At 41.1% G+C, this 24,966-nt stretch overlaps 2 long non-coding RNA genes across 2 annotated transcripts in view; one reads left to right on the top strand and one right to left on the bottom strand.

The window, feature by feature from the left end:
- Positions 1-11,929, bottom strand: part of LOC113598246 (uncharacterized) — a 41,449-nt gene extending 29,520 nt beyond the window's left edge. Inside the window, exon 1 of the long non-coding RNA XR_008295290.1 lies at positions 11,796-11,929. This is a non-coding gene — a long non-coding RNA (uncharacterized LOC113598246). The remainder of the gene's footprint in view (positions 1-11,795) is intronic.
- Positions 1-11,953, top strand: part of LOC106978237 (uncharacterized) — a 76,219-nt gene extending 64,266 nt beyond the window's left edge. The window contains exon 13 of the long non-coding RNA XR_008295289.1: positions 11,817-11,953. This is a non-coding gene — a long non-coding RNA (uncharacterized LOC106978237). The remainder of the gene's footprint in view (positions 1-11,816) is intronic.
- Positions 11,954-24,966: the final 13,013 nt, after the last annotated feature.

The raw sequence follows: 24,966 nt of genomic DNA, 5'->3' as shown, positions 1-24,966 counted from the left end.
TAGAAAAAAAAGAGAAAGGACTCAAAATCACAAATTAGGAGAAATCACAACCAACACCTCAGAAATACAAAGAATCATAAGATAGTATTATGAAAACTTATAAGTCAAAAATTTGGACAATTTACAAGAAACAGAAAAATTCCTAGAAACATATAAGTTGCATAAACTGAAACAGAAAGAAAGAAAACATGAACAGAACAATAGGCAGCAAACAAATTGAGTCAGTAATCTAAAAACTCTCAACAATCAAAAGTCTAGGACCAGATGACTTCACAAGTGAATTCCACCAAACAGTTAAAACAGGGTTAAGACCTCATATTCTTAAGCTATTCCAAAATATGAAAAATGATGGAAAACTTCCAAATTCATTCTATGAGGCCAGCATTACCCTGATACCAAAACCAGATAAAGAGTCCACTAAAAAAGAGAACCCCAGGCCAATATCCCTGATGAACATGGATGCAAAAAATTCTCAAATACTACCAACCAAATTCAAAAATACCTTAAAAAATCATTCACCACAATTAAGTGGATTTGTTCCAAAGCTGCAAGGTGGTTACATATTCACAAATCAATCACTGTAATGCATTACATCACTGGGAAAAAGGGTAAGAACCATATGATCGGGGCTCCTGGGTGGCTCATTCCTTCAAGCGTCCGACCTTGGCTCAAGTCATAACCATATGGTTCATGACTCAAGCCTTTCATTGGGCTCTCTGCTGACAGCTCAGAGCCTGGAGCCTGCTTCAAATTCGGTGTCTCCCTCTCTCTCTGCCCCTACCCCACTCACCTTCTGTCTCTGTGTTTCAAAAATGAATGTTTCAAAAAAAAAAAAAACCCACAGTCATATCAATACATGCAGAAAAAAGCATTTGACAAAGGACAACATCCATTCATAATTATAACCCCCTAAAGTAGGTTTATAGGGAACATACATCAATATAATGAAGGTTATCTGTGAAAACCCCGCAGTTAGCATAATCCTTAGTGGGGAAAATCTGAGAACTTTTCCTCTAAGGTCAGGAAGAAGACAAGGATATTTACTCTCACCACTTTTAATAAACATAGTACTGAAAGTCCAGGCCAGAGCAATCAGACAAAACATAACAAATCCAAATCTGGAAGAAGTGAAACTTTCATACTTTGCAGATTACATGACAGTATATATAGAAAACCCTAAAGAGTCCACCCAATAACTGCTAGAACTGATAAATGAATTCAGCAATGTCACAGGATACAAAATCATACAGAAATCTGTAGCATTTCTAGACAACAATGAAGCAGTAGAAAGAAATTAAGAAGACCATCCCATTTACAGTTGCACACCAAATAAGATACCTATGAATAAATCTGACCAAAGTGGTGAGTGACCTATACTCTGAAAACTATAAAACAGTGATGAAAGAAATTCAAGATGACACAAAGAAATGGAAGGACATTCCATGCTCATAGATCGGAAGTAGAAATATTGTGAAAATGTCTATACTTCCCAAAGCAATTGACACAATTAATGCAATCTCCATCAAAATACCAGCAGCATTTTTCACAGAACTAGAACAGCCCTAAAATTTGTATGGAACCACAAAAGACCCCAGTCTTCAGAGTAAACATCCTTTATGTGAAGTGATAATTATGGATGGCATGATGCCTCTGGATCTTCTGCTCCAAAACACATTAACTCTGGCCTAAGCATATGAACAAACGTTAGACATATCCCAACCAAGGATCATTCTACAAAATACATTCTACAGATGTACCCTCAAAACTTTGCAGATTATGAAAAATATGGAAAATCTATAAATAGTCATAACCAGGTGGAGCCTAAGGAGACAGGATGATTGAATGTAATGTGCCAGCTGGGATGAGTCTAGAACAGAAGAGGTTAAAACCAAAGAAATCTGAGTAAACATATAAACTTTAGTTAATAATACCGTATCTCTTCGGGATATTGATTGTGATAATGTACCAACTCATATAACATCAATATTCAGAAAATAGTCTGATGTATGTGGAGATCTCAGTACTATCTTCTCATTTTTTTTTTGTAACTAGAAACCCATCATGAATGAAAAGATTAGTAATCATGGTTTTACTTTTTCAACACATAATATTATATAACTAGTTCTAGTATTAGTTGCTAGTGATTGACATTTACCTATTCTTGTTGTTCTTACTATTGTTTAAGTAATAGCATTCATGTTACGGAAAACCGAATGCACAATGAGATACAATTCAAAGAAACATCGACTTTACATATTTTAAGGTAATAACATATGTATATACCACTGTATTATGTGGTATGTAAATTAAGTGTTTTTTCTGATCTTGAATGAGCATGTCATTGAATGGCTTTCTGTAAAGGTGGTTATCCTAGATAATGAATGATACCCAGATTTTACAGGATGTACTTCACATCATGCCTGAACATTAAAAAAAAAAAATGTACAAACGGCCAGATGAATCATTGTGACTGGCTCACTTATCCTAAAGAATCCTTGCTTTAATATTTTCATGCATATTTTTAGCAGGAATACAACAGAATCAAATATTTCCAAATCAAAGAGATATTCAAAGACTAGAACAATGATAGGAAGTTCAAGGGGTTTCAGAAGGAAAAGATGTGACCATGAAGTGGCAGTCACAGGCAAGCAGCTTTCTCTGGGCCACTTTGACAGGTTTGCATGAGGATATGTGACTTGCCAAAGGGCAAGACCCACAAGTACAAGAGGGAAAGGCAATGCTTCAGGGAGAGGTGACATGGAAAGGGTGCTTCTGTGCCTAAGTGATGGCTCAGCAACCTGGCTGTGGTCCCTGTGTCAAAGATTTCAAAAGTCCATCAGTAACTTAGACTCACAAAGATCTTAGTAACATAGATCAAAGTAACTTAGACCCACAATGATCTTAGAGCCACAGAGTTGATCTTCATCTATGATTAGCAAATGGTCACAGTTTCACAGGATATGAAAATCGGGCTGGCAGTAGATGGCTAAAATATTATTTAGGGCTATCTTTCTAATAAAAAATGGATGTGTAAAAATTTGGGTTTGGAAGGTTAAGAAAAATCACAGGCCCATCATGGAGTTACTTATGTTAAGGTTCCATGTCACCAAACCTATTTTCATTCCTGCAGGAATGTAACCTTTAACCAGTCAACAAAGAATTTCCTAGTCAGTGTTGGAAATTTAACTGATAGACCCCTGCCATTCCCCTCAGGGAAGCAATATTGCCTAAATAAGGTATTTTGTACCACTAATTTTTTTAAAGTTTATTTATTTTGAGAGAGACAGAGAGCACATGCAAGGGATGGACAGGAAGACAGGGAGAGAGAGAACCCCACGACCACGAGGTCATGATCTGAGCCAGGATCAAGAGTCAAACACTGAGGGCCCTGAGGGCACTGGCCTACTTCTGGAGAGAAGGCAGCAAACTACTTGCAGGCAGGTGGCATAGAAACTAATCTGTACAGTGGCTGGTGCACACAGTGGGGAGATTATATGCTCATCTTGGAGAGCATCCCTGAGAGGCAGTGTTCACAAAGAGGGGACAAAGGAGCTGGGACAGAGGAGCTGGGTGGTGCCATTTCCCTCCTCTGCCCCCCACTGTACACACAGAGCCACTTGCTGGAAACAAGGCAATTCCCACACTGGCTGCCGCCAGGCCCTGGACACTAGATGACCTCCTCTTCATAAAGCCATTCATCTCACAGGCAGGTAACATAATGAGCTTTTGTAACACAGAGAAGGCAAATACTCAGCCAAAATGCCAAGACAAGAGGAATGCATCCCAAATGAAAGAACAAGATAAGGTCATGGCCAGAAAAATGGAAGGAACACTTCCAAACTCATTCTATGAAGCCAGCATGGCCTTGAGTCCAAACTGGACAAAGACCCCACTAAAAAGGAAAACTACAGACCAATTTCCCTGATGAAACTGGATGTAAAAATTCTCAACAAAAATCAGCAAACCGGATCCAACAATACATAAAAAGAATTAATCCCCACAATGAGGTGGGGTTTATTCCTGGGATGCACAAATGATTCAATGTCTGCAAATCAATGGATGTGATACATCACATTGATAAAAGAAAGGATAAGAACCACATGATCCTCTCAATAGATGCAGAAAAACCATTTGACAAAATACAGCATCCTTTCTTGATGAAAAAAACCCTCATGAAAGGAGGGATAGAAGGATTGTGCCTCAACATCATAATGTCCAGATATGAAAGTCCCACAGCTAATATCATCTTCAATGGGGAAAAACTGAGAGCTTTCCCCTTAAGGTTAGGAACATGACAGGGATGTCCACTCTCACCACTGTTATGCAACATACTGTTGGAAGTCCTAGCCTCAGCAATCAGACAACAAAAAGAAACACAAGGTGTCCAAATTGGCAAGGAGGAGTCAAACTTTCCCTCCTTGCAGACATGAACTCTCCATGGAAAATCCAAAAGACTCCACCAAAAAACCTCTAGGACTCATACAGGAATTCAGGAAAGCCTCAGGATATAAAATCAATATACAGAATTTGATTGCATTTCTATATGCCAATAATGAAGCAGCAGAAAGAGAAATCAAGGAATTGATCTCATTTACAGTTGCACTGAAAACCATAAAATACCTAGGGATAAACCTAACCAAAGAGGTAAAATACAGTACACTGAAAAAAACAGGGGGGCGCCTGGGTGGCTCAGTCGGTTAAGCGCCAACTTCAGCTCAGGTCATGATCCCCCAGTTTGTGGGTTCTAGCCCCATGCCGGGCTTTGTGCTGACAGCTCGGAGCCTGGAGCCTGTTTCAGGTTCTGTGTCTCCCTCTCTCTCTGCCCCTCCCCTTGCTCATGCACGCTCTCTCTCTCTCAAAAATAAACATTAAAAAAATTAACAGAAAATCTATGAAAGAAAGTGAAGAAGACCCAAAGAAATGGAAAAACATCCCATGCTCATGGATTGGAAGAAAAATGTCAATACTACCCAAAGCAATCAACACATTCAATGCAATCCCTATGAAAATAACACCAGCAGTCTTCACAGAGCTAGAACAAACAATCCTAAAATTTGTATGGAACCAGAAAAGACCCCGAATAGCCAAAGTAATGTTGAAAAAGAAAAACAAAGCTGGAGACATCACAATTCTGGACTTCATGGTGTATTACAAAGCTGCAATCATCAAGACAGTGTGGTATGGGCACAAAAACAGACACATGAATCAATGGAACAGAATAGGGAGCCCAGAAGCGGACCCTCAAACATATGGCCAACTAATCTTTGACAAAACAGGAAAGAATATCCAATAGAAAAAAAAGAGTCTCTTCAGCAAGTGGTACTGGGAAAACTGGACAGTGAGAAGAATGAACGTGGACCATGTTCTGAAACCATACACACACACACACACACACACACACACTCAAAAAGGATGAAAGATCTAATGGAAGACAGGAAACCATCAAAATCCTAGAGGAGAAAACAGGCAACCTACCTCTTTGATCCTGGCTGCAGCAACTTCTTGCTTGTCATGTCTCCAGAAGCAAGGGAAACAAAAACAAAAATGAACTATTGGGACTTCAAGATAAAAAGCTTCTGCACAGCAGAGGACACAATCAGCAAAACTAAAAGGCAACTGAATGGAATGGGATAAGATATTTGCAAGTGACATATCAGATAAAGGGTTAGTATCCAAAATCTATAAAGAACTTATCAAACTCAACACCCAAAAACCAAATAATCCAGTGAAGAAATGGGCAAAAGACATGAAGATAACATGTTAACAAAGATAACATCCAGATTGGTCACACATGAAAAAATGCTCAACCTCACTCGTCATCACTGGCCACAATGAGATCATCAAAACCACAATGAGATATCCCCTCACACCTATCAGAATGTCTAAAATTAACATCTCAGGAAAAAAAAAGGTGTTGGCAAGGATGCAGAGAAAAGGAACCCTTTTGCAATGCTGGTGGGAATGCAAACTGGTGTAGCCACTCTGGAAAATAGTATGGAGATTTATCACAAAGACTAAAAATAGAACTACACAATGACCCAACAATTGCACTACCAGGTATTTATCCAAAGGATACACAAACGTTGACTCGAAGTGGCACATGCACTCCAATGTTTAAAGCAGCATTATCAAAAATAGCTAAGTTATGCAAAGAGCCCAAATGACCATTGACTGATGAATGGATAAAGAAGATGAGGTATATTTATACAATGGAATATTACTTGGCGATCAAAAAGAATGAACTCTTGCTATTTGCAACAACATGGATGGAACCGGATTCTATTATGCTAACTAAGCAAAGTATGTCAGAGAAAGACACACATCATATGATTTCTCTTGTCTGTGGAATTTAAGAAATAAAACTGATGAACATAGTGAAAGGAAAGCAAAAATAAGATACAGAGAGGGAGCCAAACAATAAGAGACTCTTAAATACAGAGAACAAACTCAGGGTTCCTGGAGGGTTACTGAATAGGGGAATGGGTTAAATGGGTGACGGGCACTGGCCGGGGGGGTGGGGTACTTGGGATGAGTACTGGGTATTTTTTGTACTTGATGAATCACTAAATTCTTCTCTGGAAACTGTATTCCACTATAAGATAACTAACTTGAGCTTAAATTAAAAAAAAAAAAGAAATATTAAAAATAAATAAATAAGTGTAATACCAGTCAAAAGAAAAGAATATTTAAATTGGACTCTTTGAGTGGAAATGAAAGACCAAAAGTGATAGAGACAACAAAGGATCAGAGAAAACATCAAGAAACAATGGCAAAACAACTAATAAAATGGCATTAAGTGTATATCTATAAATAGTTACTCTGAATGTAAATGGACTAAATGCTCCAATCAAAAGACATTGGGTAGGGTGTCAGAATGGACAAAAGAAAAAAAAGAAAAACAAACAAACAAACAAACAAAGCAAGACCCGTCTAGATGCTGTGTACAAAGCCTTATTTGGACCTAAAGTCACCTGCAGATTTAAAGTGAGGGAATGAAGAAACATTTCTCATGCCAATAATGTCAAAAGAAAGCCAGGAGCAATTCTTATATCAGGCAAAATAAACTTTAAAACCAAGACTGTATTTTTGTACCCTTTGGGTAAATACCGAATAGTGAAATTACATGCACCCAATATTTATACCAGCATTATCAACAATAGCTAAACTATGAAGAAAGCCCAAATATCCATCAACTGATGAAGGTATAAAGAAAGTATGGGGTATGTGTGTGTGTGTATGTATACACATACATACATATATATGTATATACATACATAAAATGGATTACTGAGCCATCAAAAAGAATGAAATCTTGCCACTTGCAGTGGTGTGGATAGAGCTAGAATGTATTATGCTAAGTGAAATATGTCAATCAGAGAAAGAAAAATATATTATTTCACTCATGTGGAATTTAAGAAACAAAATAGATGAAAACACGGGAAGAGGGCAGGAAAAGAGAAGAGTGGTAACAAACCATTTGAGTCTCTTAATTATAGAGAAAAAACAGGGTTGATGGAGGGAGATGGGTGGGAGATGGGTATTAAGGAGGGCACTTGTGATGAGCACTGGGTGTTGTATGTACCTCATGAATCCCTGAATTCTGCTCCCGAACCCAATAATGCACTGTATGTCAACTAAAACTTAAATTAAAAAAAATAAATAAAGCTGTAATAAGAGATGAAGATGGACATGATCTCATAATAAAGGGGACAACCAAACAGGAAGGTCCAACGATTGTAAACTTTTATGCACCCAACATGGCAATCACCAAATATATAAAACAATTAACAACATAAAGGAACTCATTTCTAATAATGTAAGGATAGTAGAGGACTTTAACACATCACTCACATCAATGGAAAGAACCTCTGAACAGAAAATCAATAAGAAAACAATGGCTTTGAATGACACACTGGACCAGATGGGTTTAACAGATATATTCAGAACACTCCATACTAAAATGACAGAATGCACATTCTTTTCAAGTGCACATGGGGCATTCTCCAGAATCAATCACATTCTAGGTCACAAATCAGGCCTCAACAGGTACCCAAAGACAGAGATTAGACCAGGCATCTTTTCTGACCACAAATCTAGGAAACTTGAAGTCAACCACAAAAAAAAAAAAAAAAAAAAGCAAGAAAGAAAGCAAGTAAGAAAGAAAGGCTACAAATAAAGGAAGGTTAAGCAACATGCTACTAAATGAATGGGTCAACCAGGAAATCAGTGAGAAAATACACTGAAACAAATAAAAATGAAAACCAAAACTGAAACGATACATAAAATTTGAAACCAGAAAGAAATTGAATCAGTAATAAAAAAAATATCTCCCCAACACAAGAAGAGTTCAGGGCAAGCTGGCTTCACTGATGAATTCTACCAAACATTTAAACAAGAGGTAATATCTATTCTTCTCGAATTATTACGAAAAATAAAAAAGAAGGAAAACTTACAAATTCATGCTATCAGGCCATCATTACCCTGATACCAAAACCAGATAAAGACTCCACTAAAACTGAAAACTGCAGGGGCGCCTGGGTGGCTCAGTCGGTTGACTGTCCAACTCTTAGCTTCGGATTAGGTCATTATCCTGGGTCCAAGCCCCACATTGGACCCTGTGCTGACAGTGTGGAGCATGCTCAGGAATCTCTCTCTCCCATCCCTCTGCCCTCCCTCACCTTTATGTACTCTAAGTAAATGAATAAACATTTAAAAATATATTAAAAAAATTTTTTTAAATAAAATTGCAGACCAATAGCTCGATGACTATGTATGTAGAAATTCTCATTAAAATACATTCAAATTAAAGTCAACAATACATTAATAGAATCATTTACCATAATCAAGTGGGATATATTCCTGGGCTGCAAGGGTGGTTCCACATTCACAGATCAATCAACATGATGCACCACAGTAATAGAAGAAAGGATAAGAACAATATGATGCTTTCAACAGATGCAGGAAAAGCATTTGACAAAATGTCACATTCATTCATGATAAAAATCCTCAGCAAAGTAGATTGAGACTCAACATACCTGCACATAATAAAGGCCATCTATGAAAAACCCACAGCTAATCTCATCTTCAATGGGGAAAAACTGAAAGCTTTTCCTCTAAGGTCAGGAACAAGGCAGGGATGACCCCTCTCACCACTGTTACTCCACACAGTACTGGAATTCCTAGCCACAGCAATCAGACAACAAAAGAAATAAGAGGCATCCAAATCAGCAAGGAAGAAGTAGAACTCTCGCTATTAGTAACTGACATGATTCTCTCTATAGAAAACATGAAAGATTCCCATAAAAATCGCTAGAAGTGATATATGAATTCGACAAGTCACAATATACAGAAATCAATGTACAGAAATTGATTGTGTTTCTATAGACGAATCATTAATTAAAAGAAAGTAAGGAATCAATCCCATTGACAGGTGCACCAAATACCACAACCTACCAGGAAGAAACCTAACCAAAGAGGTGAAAGACCTATACTCTAAAGGCTATGAAACACCTATACTCTAAAGGCTATGAAACACTGATGAAAGAAATGGAAGAGGACACAAATGAAAATACATTTCATGTTCATGGATGGGAAGAACAAATACTGTTAAAATGTCTACACTCCTCAAAACAATCTACACATGTAATGAAATCCCTATCACACTAAGAAAACATTTGTCACAGAACTAGAACAAGTAATCCCAAAATTTGTATGCAATGACAAAAGACCCCAAACAGCCAAAACAAACTTGAAGAAGAAAAGCAAAGCTGGAGACATCACGATTCCAGACTTTATATTATTATAAAGCTGTAGTGATCAGAACAGTATGGTACTGGCAAAAAAAAAGAAAAAGAAAAAAACGCACAGACACATTGATCAATAGAATGGAACCCAGAAATGAACTCACACCTATATGGTCAATTAATCCTCAACAAAGCAGGAAAGAATATCCAATGGAAAAAAAGATAGTCTTGGGGCACATGGGTGTCTCAGTCACTGAAGCATCTAATCGTGGATTCAGCTCAGGTCATGATCTCAGGGTTCATCAGTTTGAAACCCGTGTAGGCCTCTGCACTGACAATGTAGAGCCTGCATGGGATTCTCTCTCTCCATTTCTCTCTGCCCCTCTTCTGCATACTCTGTCTCTCTCTCAAAAATAAATAAATACACTTAAAGTCTCCTCAATATATGGTTTTGGAAAAACTAGACAGCAACCTGCAAAACAAAACAAAACAACAACAGACCACTTTCTTACAACATACACAAAAATAAATCCAACATGGATAAAGACCTATGTGGTAAACCTGAAACCATTAAAGTCCCAGAGGATAACACAGGCAGTATCTTATTTGACATTGGCTGTACAAACGTCTTTGTAGATCTATCTCCTGAGGTAAGGGAAACACAAGCAAAAATAACGGGACTTCGTAAAAATAAAAAGCTTCTGTCACCAAAGAAATAATCAACAAAACTAAAACACAACCTACAGCATGATGATATTTGCAAATGACATCTGATAAAGGGTTAGTGTCCAAAATATATAAAGTTATACACACCCCAAAAATGAGAAATCCAATTAAAAATGGGCAGAGGACACGAATAGATATTTTCCCAAAGAAGACATACAGATAGCCAAGAGACACATGAAAAGATGCTCAGCAATACTGATCTTCAGGGAAATACAATTCAAAAGTACAATAAGATAACTCATCACATCTGTCAGAATGACTCAAATCAATGGATGATGAAACAGCAGGTGTTGCCAAGGATGTGGGGAAAAAGGAAACCTCCTGCACTATTGGTAGGAATGCAAACTGGTGCAACCACTCTGGAAAACATCATGGAGATTCCTAAAAAAATTGAAAATAGAACTAGCTTATGATCCAGCAATTTCACTACAAGGTATTTACACAGAGAATACAAAAATAATATTTCAAAGGGATACATGCACCCTGATGTTTACAGCATCATTTTCTACAACAGCCAAGTTACGGAAACTGCCTAAGTTTCCATCAACTGATGAATAAACTGAGATGTAGTATATGGAATGGAATATTATTTGGCCATAAAAACATGAAATCTTGTCATTTGCCATGAGGTGGATGGAGCGCGAGAATGTTATGCTGGGTGAAATAAGCCTGTCAGAGAAAAACAAGTACCAGATGATTTCACTAACACATGGAAATGAAACAAAACAAAGGGGGGCGGGGAGGGAAAGGAGACAGTGACAAACAGACTTTTTTTTTTTAACTGAGTTGAATCCTCAGCAGCTTTTTTTTTTTTTTTAAGTTTATTTATTTTTGAGACAGAGAGAGACAGAGCATGAACGGGGGAGGGGCAGAGAGAGAGGGAGACACAGAATCTGAAGCAGGCTCTAGGCTCTGAGCCATCAGCCCAGAGCCCGACGCGGGGCTCGAACTCACGCACCACGAGATCCTGACCTGAGCTGAAGTCCGACGCTTAACCGACTGAGCCACCCAGGCGCCCCAAACAGACTCTTAACTAGGAAACAAACTGAGGGTTTCCACAGTGGTGTGGGGGATGGGTGAAACAGGTGATGGGGATTAAGACATGCACCTGGGGTAAGTACCGGGTGATGTGTGAAAGTGTTGCTCTATATTGTACACCTGAAACTAATATTACACTCTATCTTTACTAACCGGAATTTAAATTAAAAAATAACATAAGGTGAATGACACCTACCTACCAGGTTTTCTGTAGTTGTCCATCACTTCACTAGGTTTGGGAAAAAAACATGAAATTTTTTAAAAGCATGTATGATTTTGTGCCCTTACCTCGGTCTCTGGTTCCAGCAGGACTCGGAAAGTGGCTACCAGCTCATTCTTCTACAAGGTCCTGAGACAAACGGGCATTTCATGCCTTCACGTCCTAACTGAATGCAGCTCCGTTCTTCTGAATTTCTGTCAGGATTTCTCCGCGGAAACAAGCCTGAATCTGGAACAAACCATCCACAGCATCTATGATGTGATGTCATGAGACCCCTCAATCCACGGGTCCTTTAGTAAAATACGTCTTGCTCAAATACTGTCTGGGAAAGTGAGGAATGAAACACGGGAACAGCCCAGAAAATGCAAGGGCCTGTGCTGCTGACCAACCAGCGCACCCCAGGGAAGCCACCCAGCGCCCCTTCCTCAACACTCAGTGCAACAAGGCAGCTTCTCTCTGGCGACTCAGGAGACACCAAGTTGCTGCAAGGCTCCCAAGGTCTCCCCTGGGTCGGGTTTCAGAACCTGCTGGAAACGCAGCTCTGGTCTCTGTCCTGAGGCAGCAGCAAAGGCCCTAAGTCCTCTGGGGGCGACAGAAGCCCTTCCTGCTCTGAGGTGCCCTGGGTCAGAAAAGCTGATGGGGCGCCCTCTGCTGGCCATCACCGCACACCCAGAGGAACCGGCCCCTCCTAGTTTGTGGTGGTCGAGCACTCTCTGCTGGCCACCATGGGAATTCCTGCAATGTTGAGGCCCTGGTCGCTCAGCTGAGGGATAGAAGGTGTTCTGGGCAACTAAGCCTGTTCTCCACATTGGGAAGGGTCTTGGTGACAGGGCCTGGGAAACTAAGAAATCTTTTCCTTCTTTCTAGTGAGTGAAAAATGAAACCACATTTATTTATGTAATGACATCATTTGTAATGCTTTAAGCAATGTTCACAGAAAAATAGCCTGCCAATTTACACATACTGAACAAGAGGTAATTGTGTTTACCACCAAAATACTTAGGTTAGATAAAGAATTGACACCTTTGAGAGAGAGATACCGGCTTCCAGCTATGGAGTAAGTCCAAGGGATACAAGGTACAGCCAATGGAATAGAGTCAATCCTGTAATAATAATGTTGCATGCTTTCACATGATAGCTACACTTGTAGTTAGGTACACACAATTTATAGTCATATGGAATAATACGATGTATGCCTAAAACTAATACAACAAATGTGTGAACAATATTTCAATTAAAAATCGACATCCTTTACACTATTTTTAGTTTCTCCTTCTTTGCCATTAAAAAATCATTCCTGGGGTGCCTGGGTGGCTTAGTCGGTTAAGCGTCCAACCTCGACTCAGGTCATGGACTTGCAATCCATGAGTTTGAGCCCCACGTCCCGCTCTGTGCTGACAGCTCAGAGCCTGGAGCCTGCCTCAGATTCGGTGTCTCCCTCTCTCTCCCCGCTCCCCAGCGGGGAGCTCTCTTGAAAAAAGAAAAAAGTAAACATTAAAAAATCATTCTGGGGCGCCTGGGTGGCTCAGTCGGGTGAGCGTCTGGCTTCAGCTCGGGTTGTGATCTCACAGTTCGTGAGTTCTGGCCCCGCATTGGGCTCCGTGCTGTCAGCTCAGAGCCTGGAGCCTGCTTTGGATTCTGTGTCACCCTCTCTCTCTGCCCCTCCCTCACTCGTGCTCTGTCCCTGCCTCTCAAAAATAAGTAAAACTAATAAAAAATCATTCCTTATTTAGAATCTATGAAATTCCATTTCTACCAGATTCTCTAACATCACCATCTTGATGTTGAGAGCTTGTCTGAAAAGTCACTAATAATGTCTTTGATGGACACATAGATGACAAGGTCAGAATGCAACTTACAGGGAGCTATACATCTGTTATGGATTACTGTAAGTATCCTTGGCTAATATTTTCAATGAAATGGGCTTTAGAGATATAGATGAATCAAACAATGTCCATCAGTCTTATAGGTCAATTTCCTATAGGACCATTATGCCTTCAATTACTAATCGCCATCTCTTCAGAATTAAAAAGCTAGGGGAAGAAAATGTCTTTGAATTTGATGTAAGAGAAGACTATGGTGTTTTGAAGGGTTCACCTACCATCTGGCATCCTCAGATTGGCAGTGGACAGGAGGATAGCAACCCACTATCTTGATGCACGTTGCTAGTTCCAGAGGGAGAATATGGACCTTATTGTCAAACACTTTTTATCAATATCAGCAGTCCACCTCTGCCAGGTCCAGCCTGCAGGACTTGGGGGCAACACAATGCCTGATGCCTGGGCTCAGAACATGAGGAAGGCCAGCTGGAGGTGGGGGTGGGACTGCAGCAGGGCCTGGGGCAGTGAGGGAGATGGCTCAGGGTCACCTCCCCACAGGGCAGGCTCTGGAGTTTACCTGCCAAAGAGCAGCACATTCTCCCTCAAGACATTTCTCTCCATGACAGAACATGGGCTGAGCCCCACAATTCCAGGAGAAATGAGGGACACCCATCTTTTCAAATGCAATGGCCTCTGCAGAGCTTGGCCCCTGAGAAGTTGGAGTCTTGGAGTCATGGAACTCTGATGCCCATGATACCAGCCTTTTCTGCCCCATCACTCAGAGCCACTTTATACATCCCCTCTCCCCTGGCCCATGTCACGCTGTCCATGTACCTGGACCAGGTCCCTAATTTCCTCCTTGTACTTCCTCTTTGTTTCTCTCTAACCCCATCTCTCTCTGTTTCTTCCTTTTACTCCCTAGGACTTTCCCAATTCCCCCATTACTCATCCAGTGTCTCTCTTCCTGCCTATCTCTTTCTCCACCTTTCCCCAGGCTTCAGGCTATCTGCTCTGTGCATGCAGCCCTCTCCAGGAGCACAGGGCACTCCTGTCTCTCCCTCTCTCCTGTCATGTTTGGTCCCAGGCCCTGATCACAATAGAGGAGAATCTCCCCCCACCCCCCATACAGCAGCTGCTTATGTTGACATTTGCTATACCAATGCTGGCAGCATGTAGACAACCAGACATCTACCCTTGGTGGCCCAGCCATAACCCGAAAGCTGCTGGAAGTCTGGCTGCTTCCCTAAGCTGGGAGGAAAAAGGGGCTCACAGGGTTCAAAGTCTCTGGGGGCAAAGTGGATTGGATTGGCCTATGCAGAAGGAGCCATATCTTACACCCAACTCTCCTGGGTTGTGTTGAAGGAACCTATCTCATACCATTGACCTCTGCCCTCCCCATGCCTCAATAAGGCAACAGGGGGAGGTTTACGGGACATCCTGTGACTCACCACAAAAATTGCTGCCATTTGCCCCCTTGGAGGCCACCTGGATTGGTGCTACTGGGGGCAGCTGGTAAGGTGCACAAGGGCACAAGAGCTGGATTAATGCAGAGCTTCCTTACTGGTCTCCTGAATCCATTCCTCACCATCAGAATAGACCCTTTCCTGGAAACAGATACCTGCCCTGCTCATCAGCACAAACCCCATAAACTAGCAGGTGCCGTATGCTCATGAGTATCTATCTACAAAATTAACCACCACCACCAGAGCTTCCTAAAGTATGTGTCCAACTCCTAGATGGAACTACAGGTCCTTTCCAGGCAATACAACCCCAAAGAACGGTCTGTCTTCTTCCACCAATACTATACATTCTACCTATTGGTTAACTGTGTGTACAGGAACCCCAAAGGGTACACCTGATGGGGAATGAGTGTCGATTTTCCTGGAAGCAGATGCTGACACAGAGACACAACTGTGACAAGTGTATTAGGGGACACTAGGAAGGACAAAGTGGAAGGGATGGGGTGGGCAGGGAAAGCATTCAGACCAAGGGGCAGATTAGATACCTTCTCTAAATATATAATAACCACAGCTGGTTTGTAATGGTTCACTGTCCATTTCAAATTTCAGACTGATTGTCCTCTATGTCAAAGTGATTTTGAGTTATTGAAATGGGATCTTCTGTTCTCCTCTATGCATTTTGTCTTCTATGATATATGTGTGGCCTGGGACAAGTACTTAATTGTGTGGCTGCATTTGTGTGTCTACCTGTAATGGAAGATTACTTTCAGATCTTAGAGGTAGATCCCTGGATGTACACATTCTCATACTTATCTTTTCCTTCTTTGTAAAGTAGGACCTGAATTTTCATAGAAAACACACAGGCGTCTTTGTTGGATCTTTTGAAACAGGAATTGCCAATCTCCCAGCCTCAGGCATTATACCCTTAGTTTCATGAAATTGAATGAACATCTGTTGATGATCTTCTGTGTGCAGATACATTCGTTTCCACCCTGAGAAGGGTGAATGCCCATTCGTCCTATACATTTTACAAATTCCTTATGTGCTTAACCACCTCTTCATCACACTGACCTCAGAGACCAACACTGTCCCTGCTTCTCAGATTACAAAGCTGAGGCTCTGAGATGGCCCCATTGAGAGCGGGTATTAGGGCTGAGACAGCAGGAACACAGGCAAATCCTCAGGAAATTGTGAGGGAAGTTTTGGAGATGCAAACCTTCAGGCAGCGTGGTGACAGCAGTGCAGGGGTGCGATGACAGGAGTCCAGCAGGGGCGGTTCCTTGGTCAACCCTGAATTTCCCGCTAACAGTCTGACTCAGGCTGAAGGCCAAGGAAGCCGCACAGCTGATCTACAACCTTCCGTCACATTTAGTCTCACAGAGGCACACAAACTTAGGCAGACAAGCATCCCATAAGAACCAATTTAAACTACAAATCTCCAGGGCATTCTTTCACACAGAACCAAGGGAAACAACAGTCTTTATTTAGATAATGAGCTAGGTGCACTTTGGCCACAATGACATTTCAGAGATGACACCTGCATGAACTGTGCTTGAATCCATGCAGCAGCTCTGTGTGGACCTCACGCTGCACTCACTCTCACTGCCCAGGTTGTGGGCCCTGCCAGAAATGGCCTCCAGCTCCATCTCACTGAGTCCATCATCCTCCCCTCTGCACCATCTCAGCTCTTCCTTCTCGCCCACAGCCTCCAATTCATTCTCATGAGATTCACATCTCTGTCTCTTGTACTTGAGGACCCATTACTGGAGCTTCCACTATTGTAAATCAGAAGCTCCATGTCATTTAATGCATGTGACTCTCTCCCCGTTAGGACACCTGAAGCCCTTGATGGTAGGGGTATGCCTCATCTCTCATAGACCCAGGAACATGGACTCTGTACGAGGAACATGAGCAGAACTGATATGCCTGCTTTTCTACGAAAACACCCTTTCCTTCTCCACAAGAGACACCTGCAGCCAAGCTCAGTAAGGGAAAATGACATAGCCTAACATACATATGTCCCGAGAAACCTGAGGGATCTTAACAGTGTCCTCAGCCAGCAGCACCCTTGCATTGCAAAGCCTGTGAGGCCATCTCTGCGTCTTCCCAAAGACTCAACAAGGCAGAAGCTGAATGTGCTGAACACGTCCACTCATACTGTTCAGATTATCTTACAAATAGTTGAGGTGGAAGTGGTGGGTCCTGTCCCTGAGGACATCCAGGATTTGGAGGCAGCTCACAGAGCCTATGAACAGTGATAAAAGGGGGTCTGTGGGGAAGGGCCTGCAGGGTGGACCTGGTAAAGGAGGAGGTCTTCTTGCATCCACAGGGACCTACACAACAGAAGTGACGGGTATGTTGGTATGACAGACAGAAGCACAATGCCCACAGGAGCTGAAACCCAGTGGAAGCAGGTGTCAGCACCTGGCCTCTTGTTCATTCACAGGTTCTAGAACAGAGCATCAGTGCCAGAAAACTCTACCTTCCCACAAGATCCCACCTACAGCCTGAAGGTACCGGATGCTACAAGGAGAAACTACTGTTGCCACACGTCACTGCCCGTGTTTATAAATGCGGAAAGCCAAGGCTTCCTATTCTAGAAGATTGATGGCAGTAATGCCAGTCTAATAAAGGAGAATATTCCAGAGAGGCAGACATCTGTGTCCAGGAACCCTCTGGTGTCCTCTTCCACCGCATCTGCAGGCTTTTTATTTGCACGTTGAGAATAGACAGAACATGAAGGAATGAAAGAAAAGCCCAGCACCACACAGAAATTCAGGGCCACCCCAGGGTCAAAGCTCAGCCAGCCAGCCCGTGCCTGTCCTCACTCCGCTTCCCTCCCTGACAAAGGCATCTTCTCTGCACGGCCACAGAGACCTATGAGGAGATGGGGATTCCTGGAGTCGTGCAGGGGGCCTGGAAATGTGTTTTCTGAGAGAAACATGTTACCTGTACACATTCATTGGTCTCAGATATGTTTATGTTAATCCACAGATAATTCAGCTTTTAAGTACAATATGAGGTGCAGAGCTATTTTGTCCCATTGTAAAAGGGAGCAGAAATTCTACATAAAAGAATGAAGAGAAACAGGTCTCAATTTCAGCTGTGAAACTCCCATAAGGTATCATGAGACAAAGTGCCAGTTACAACTGCTCCTGGGACACAAGAGAACCTGCTCATATAAACACAACTGAAGGACTCTGTGAGGTACTGGCCCTACAGGTAATCACTGATTCTCTCCCTTCACGACTGTAGTTCCACGTACATTTTTGAGTACACGTGCTGCTTCTGATAATTCAGAGTATTTCCACCTAGGGGACAACTGGAGAAATTCTCTATCGCACATTTACCAACACAGAAGGATCAGTAATGAATTCTGAAATTTATCTAAGAACACTCAGGACTGCACAAAGCACAGAATATAAAGTTGGAAAGAGTTTTCATCTTTTCCAGTCATGAGGCTCATCGCAGACATTCTGAACAAGTTCATCGCCTACACTGAAATAGGAAAAAATGAAAATAATAACAAAATCCCATGTAAAGAAGGTGCGGAAGGAGTCAGCTGCTCCAGAAGACTTGAGGGTGCGGTGAAGTGTCATCCTCCTCAAGCTATTTCCACAAACACAAAGTGAGAGCCACGTGGTCCTCGGCCTCCACGCACTTGTGGCTTCCAGAGGTGCCAGCTAACATGAAGATCTTAAACTGGAGAAGCCTGGAGGCTTGTGAGGAAGTAAATAAAGACAGTAAAGACACCAGAGGACACAGAAAACCAGACAAGGCCACATAAAAGTTTCCAGAAATCATTGCAACTGAAATGGGCAACAGAATTTACCTTGTCTTACTCTGCCTCCTTGGTAGAGACACAACTGATGTTCCCCCATGGGAGCTGTGCCACATCCTGGGTCTCATAAAGGCTGGAGGTGGATGGAAGTTGATTCTGACTTGCATAGACTGTGCAGAAGAAAAGCAAACCCTCCACACCATGTCTCATTATATTCAACTCTTTCCCATTCTCTGGTCCTTTACCAGGGGCAGCAGGTTTTTCAGGTGCCTCGGGTGACCGTTGAGAACAAGAAGGAGATCTGATCCTGTTCCTTGAGGACAGTTCACAGGGCCCTGGTTCAGGTGTTTTTATAACTGATCAAGCAGCTGTGAGCATTTCAGATCTCAAGTAGCTAGAAATAAAGTTAAGGGTGTGTCTGATCCTTTGGAGAGCCCAGCACATGGTCTCTGTACAAGCTACATCCTAGGGAGTGCTATGTCTGTCGGCCTGTATAAGGCCTCTTTCCTTCTCTATAAGAGACACATGTTGCCCAGCTCACTATGTGGAAATGACAACCTGTCTCATGCATGTCCTGAGAAACTTGAAGAACTTTGTAACATCCTCAGTCAGGCCGACCTGAAAGCCCTGTGGTGCCATCACTGCATCTTTTCCAAACACACAAGTAAAAAGACAAAAAGTGTTTTATAAGTCAACTCATACTGTTCAGATCATCTTTCCAGATGGTGGAGGTGGAGGGTGAGGTCCCAGAGGCCACCAGGTTGGAGAAGGTGGGGTGGCCCAAAGCCCATGGATGGTGATAAAGGGCAGCCCACAGGGTACAACATGGAGGGCACTTCTAGGAAAGGAGGAAACGCTCTGGCAGCCACGTTGACCTGTAGGATAGAAATTAAACTTTTGAGCTGTATTAGGGTACAAGGTGAAAAATCCAACAACAACACCAACACTAACATAGCTGAACCGCAGTGAAGCAGGAACAGTGCCTGTCTCCTTCCCCTCCACCTGGTTTCAACAGGGCAGCAGCAGTGCCACAAAACTCCACCCTTCCCACCAGGTCCCACCTAGAGCTTCTAGGAGTTTGAGGAGACAATGCAGTGCATTGCTTGCAGCATGCATGGTACTAGCTGTGTCTGCAAATGTAGGGAAGGAAGTGGCTAGTCTTAAAGGATCAGAAGGATAATTCCAGACTACTAAAGAAAGTCTGTTCCACACACACAGAGGCTTCTATTTCCAGGACTACTCTCCACCCAGCCCTTCACCACCTCAACAGCTCCGTCTTGGCATAAGAAGAGCTGAAATGATGAGGAAGAATTATGTTTTCATATCATACATTTACATCTTTAATGCATTTCAAGTTCATACTTGTCAGTGGTGTAACATAAGGATGTAAGCTTTATTCTTATGCATGTAAATATCCAATTTTCCCAGCACCAGTTATTCAAGAGACTACTTTTCTCCACTGTGTATTCTGGACACCCTTGTCAAATACTAGTTGACTGTGCATGCATGGGTTTAGTTTGGGCTCTCAATTTCTGTTCCATTGTCTTGTGTGTGTGCTTATGCCAGTGACATAACTGATTTCTTTCGTGTCAGAATGCAGCTTGAAACAAGAAGTGTGATGCCTCCTATCTTGTTCTTTCTTGCTTTGGCTACTTGGGGTGTTTTTGTGGTTCCAAATATATTTTAGGATATGTTTTTCTAATTGCATAAAAATTGCATTGGAGTATTGATAGAGATTGCATTGAGTCTCTAGATGGCTTTGGGTAGTATGGATATTGTATCTATATTAATTCCTCCAAAAGATGGACATGGATGGCTTTTTACTGACTTGTGTGTTCTTCGTTTCTTTCATCCAAACTGAATTTCTTCCATTTCTCCACACAGGTTTTATAGTTTTATGTAGAGAGATCTTTCACTTCCTTGGCTAAATTTATTCCTATATATTTTATTGTTTTCGATGCTATTGTAAATGGGATTCTTTTCTTTACTTCTTTTTAGATAATGTGGTTAGTGGATAGGAATGCTATAGAATTTGGTATGGCGACTTTCTATTTTGCAACTTTACTGCATTTCTTGATTAGATATTAACAGGCTCTTTTACATTAAACTTTTTATTTCATTCCTTCACCTTACTAAAAAAATCATTTTATTTGGGAATAGCTGACACACTATGTTACATTAGTTTCAGAGGAACAACATAGTGATTGGGCAAGTATATACATTCTGCTACACTAACACAGGTGTAGCTATCATGTGTCACCATGCATCTATACCAGTACCATTCAGTATGTTCCCTATGCTGTATCTTCTATCTGTGATTTATTCATTACATAACCAGAAGCCCGCATCACCCAATCCCCTTCACATAACTAGGGCATCCTTGTCTTGTGCCTGATCTTAAAGGAAAGTCTTTCACAATATCACTATTGAGTATGATGTTAGCTGCGGGCTTCACATACATGGCCTTTCTTATGTTGAGATATGTTCCTTCTACACCGGATTTTTAAAGAGTTTTTTAGCACAAATGGATACCAAATTTTCTCAAATCTTTTTTCTGTGTCTATTGACATGGTCATATGAGTTTTCTTTTTAATTTTTAAAATTTATTTATTTTTACTTTAAATTTTTAACAATTTATTTATTTATGTATTTATTTAGTATGTATTTTTCAAGTTTTTACTTAAATTCCAGTTGGTTAACATACAGTGCAATACTAGTTTTGGGTATAGAATTTAGTCATCCATCTGGCCAACAGGCACATGGAAAGATGCTCAACGTCGCTCCTCATCAGGGAAATACAAATCAAAACCACACTCAGATATCACCTCACGCCAGTAAGAGTGGCCAAAATGAACCAATCAGGAGACTATAGATGCTGGAGAGGATGTGGAGAAACGGGAACCCTCTTGCACTGTTGGTGGGAATGCAAATTGGTGCAGCCACTCTGGAAAACAGTGTGGAGGTTCCCCAAAAAATTAAAAATAGACCTACCCTATGACCCAGCAATAGCACTGCTAGGAATTTACCCAAGGGATACAGGAGTACTGATGCATAGGGGCACTTGTACCCCAATGTTTATAGCAGCACTCTCAACAATAACCAAATTATGGAAAGAGCCTAAATGTCCATCAACTGATGAATGGATAAAAAAATTGTGGTTTATATACACAATGGAGTACTACGTGGCAATGAGAAAGAATGAAATATGGCCCTTTGTAGCAACGTGGATGGAACTGGAGAGTGTTATGCTAAGTGAAATAAGCCATACGGAGAAAGACAGATACCATATGGTTTCACTCTTATGTGGATCCTGAGAAACTTAACAGAAGACCATGGGGGAGGGGAAAAAAAAAAAAAAGAGGTGAGAGTGGAAGAGAGCCAAAGCATAAGAGACTCTTAAAAACTGAGAACAAACTGAGGGTTGATGGGGCGCAGGAGGGAGGGGAGGGTGGGTGATGGGTATTGAGGAGGGAACCTTTTGGGATGAGCACTGGGTGTTGTATGGAAACCAATTTGACAATAAACTTCATATATTGAAAAAAAAAGAATTTAGTCATCCATCACTTACATACAACACCCAGTGTTCCTCAATACCCGTGTCCTCCTTAGCCCATCACCCATTTAACCCATCCCCCTGCCCACCTCCCTTCTAGTAACCCTCAGTTTGCTATTTATAGTTAAGAGTCTGGTTTCTGCTTGATTTTTCTTTCATTCAAGTATGTGAGGGGTCACATTTATTGATTTGCATTGCTGAACATCCTTCCTTTACAGGGAAAAAAAGACCCTTCATCACGGTCAATGATCCTTTTAATGTGCTACTGAATTTGGTTTGCCTGTGTATTATTGGAAATTTTTCATCTATATTGATCACGGGGATACTGGCCTATAGTCTTCTGTTCAGGTAGTATCCTTTTCTGGCTTCCTAACAGGGTAATTCCAATCTCATGAAATGAGTTTGGTGGTGTTCATTCCTCTTTAATCGGTGAGAGGGCTGCTGTTAGGTTTCTTCTACAAACTTTTGCTCAAATTCACCAGTGAATCCACCTGGTCCTGGGCTTTTCTTCACTGGAAGATTTTCAATTACTGATTCAAATTACTTGCATTGGTTATCTTCTGGTATTGATACAGTCTTCCTTTAATTGGTCTGTAAAAACCTTCTATTCCTTCCTGATACAGTCTTGGTAGGTTGTGTGTTTCTCAGAACCTATCCATTTCTTCTAGGTAGTCAGTTTGTTGGCATCTAATTTGGCCATAGTTGCCTCTTTGTCTCCTTTATGTTTCTGTGCTATCAGATGTAATGTCTTCTCTCTTACTTATAATTCTTTTGATTTGGGTCCTCTCTCTGTCTTAGCATAGTCTATGTACAGGCTTGTCAATTTTGTTTAACTTTTCAGAAAACCGACTGTTGGTCTTCTTCATATTTTCTACTGATTTCATGGTCTCAGTTTCATTTGTTTCCACTCTCATATGTATTACTTTCTCCCTTCTGAGAACATTGGACTTAGATTGTTGTTTTCTTCTAGTTCTTTGAAGTTAGTTAGGTTGCTCACTTGAGTCCCAAATCTATCCTCCATGCATGCAAATCCAGTGACTCATCAGAGAACCTTCAACAGGTCTTTCCTGTCCTATCTCTGATTCTCAGAACTCTGAGAAAAAGAACCAGAAAATTTACTTGAAGACACAACAGATGGAAAACTTCCCTATGCGGGGAAGGAAACAGATCCAGAAGCAGGAGGCACAAAGAACCCCCAATATATTCAACAGAAGCATATCCACACCAAGTCATATAATAAAACCCAAAATGTCATTATAAAGAAAAATTTTAACAGCAGGAAAACAAAAGATGACAGTTACCTACAAGGGAAACCCTATAAGATTATCACTGGATTTTTTTTCAGAAGAAACTTTGAAACAGTAAGTGAGCAGCATGGTATGTTAAAGGTGCTGAATGGAAAACATCTGCAGCCAAAAAGAGTCTATCCAGCACACTATCATTCAGATGGAAGGAGAGATCAAGAGGTTCCCAAATAAAAACTAAGCACGTTCACAACCAACAAACCACCCTGGCAAGAAATGTTAAAGGGGAATCTTTGAGTGGAAAAGAAACACCTAAAGTGACAGTATTAAAGTGCAAAACGCTAAAGCAATAAAAACGAGTATTTCTGTAAAACATCAGTCAAGGTATTCATGATATAAAAGATTTTGAAATATGACACTACATATCTACAACACAGGGAGGAGAGGAGTAAAGAACTGGTTCAAACTTAAACAACAATCAACTGCATATAGACCTCTATATGCAGAAGTGGTTAGGTACGAACCTAATAATAACCACAAACCAAACACCAGTAATACATGTGGAGAGAATAAAGACAAGCAATTTCAAATGTGTTACTAAAGAAACCCAGCAAACCATAAAAAAGAGAAATAGAAGAAAGGATCAGAAAGATTAAGAAACAACCAAAATCAAGTAATAAAATGACAAGTACATGTCTATCAATTACTTTGAGTGGAAACAGAATAAATGCTCAAATCAAAGGCACTGGGTGACAGATAGGGGCACCTGGATGGCTCAATTGCTTGAGATTTCGCCTCTTGATTTGGGTTCAGGCTGTGATCCCAGGATCATGGGACTGAGCCCCATGTCGGGTTCTGCACTGAGCATGGAACTTGCTTAAGATTCATTCTCATTCTCATTCTCTTTCTCTCTCTCTCTCTCTCTCTCTCTCTTCCCACTCCCCCCACCCCACCCTCCCACGCCTGTGCTCTCTCTCTCTTAATAATAAAAGGCACTGGGTGATAGAATGGATAAAAATATAGGACCTATCTATCTTCTACCTACAAGAGACTAATTATAGAACTAAAGTATCAAAAGAAAACTGCAGTAGCAATACCCATATCAGACAAAATAGATTTAAAAATAAAACTGTAACAAGAGACAAAGGACACTTAATAATAAAAAGTACAATCCAACAAAAAGAACAATTGTAAACATATATGCACTCAACCTGAGAGCATCCAAATACACAAAACAGTCAAAAACAAAAGTAAAGGAATTGATAGTCATACAATCCTAGTAGGGCACTTTTACACCCCAATGGCATCAATGGAGAGATCATTCAATCATAAAATCAACAAGGAAGTGGTGATGTTGAATGATAGAGTAGACCAGATGGAC

Source organism: Acinonyx jubatus, chromosome C1 (genome assembly GCF_027475565.1).
Source record: "Acinonyx jubatus isolate Ajub_Pintada_27869175 chromosome C1, VMU_Ajub_asm_v1.0, whole genome shotgun sequence".
NCBI classification, from domain to species: Eukaryota; Metazoa; Chordata; class Mammalia; order Carnivora; family Felidae; genus Acinonyx; species Acinonyx jubatus.
This window is presented reverse-complemented; position numbering and strand designations above follow the sequence as displayed.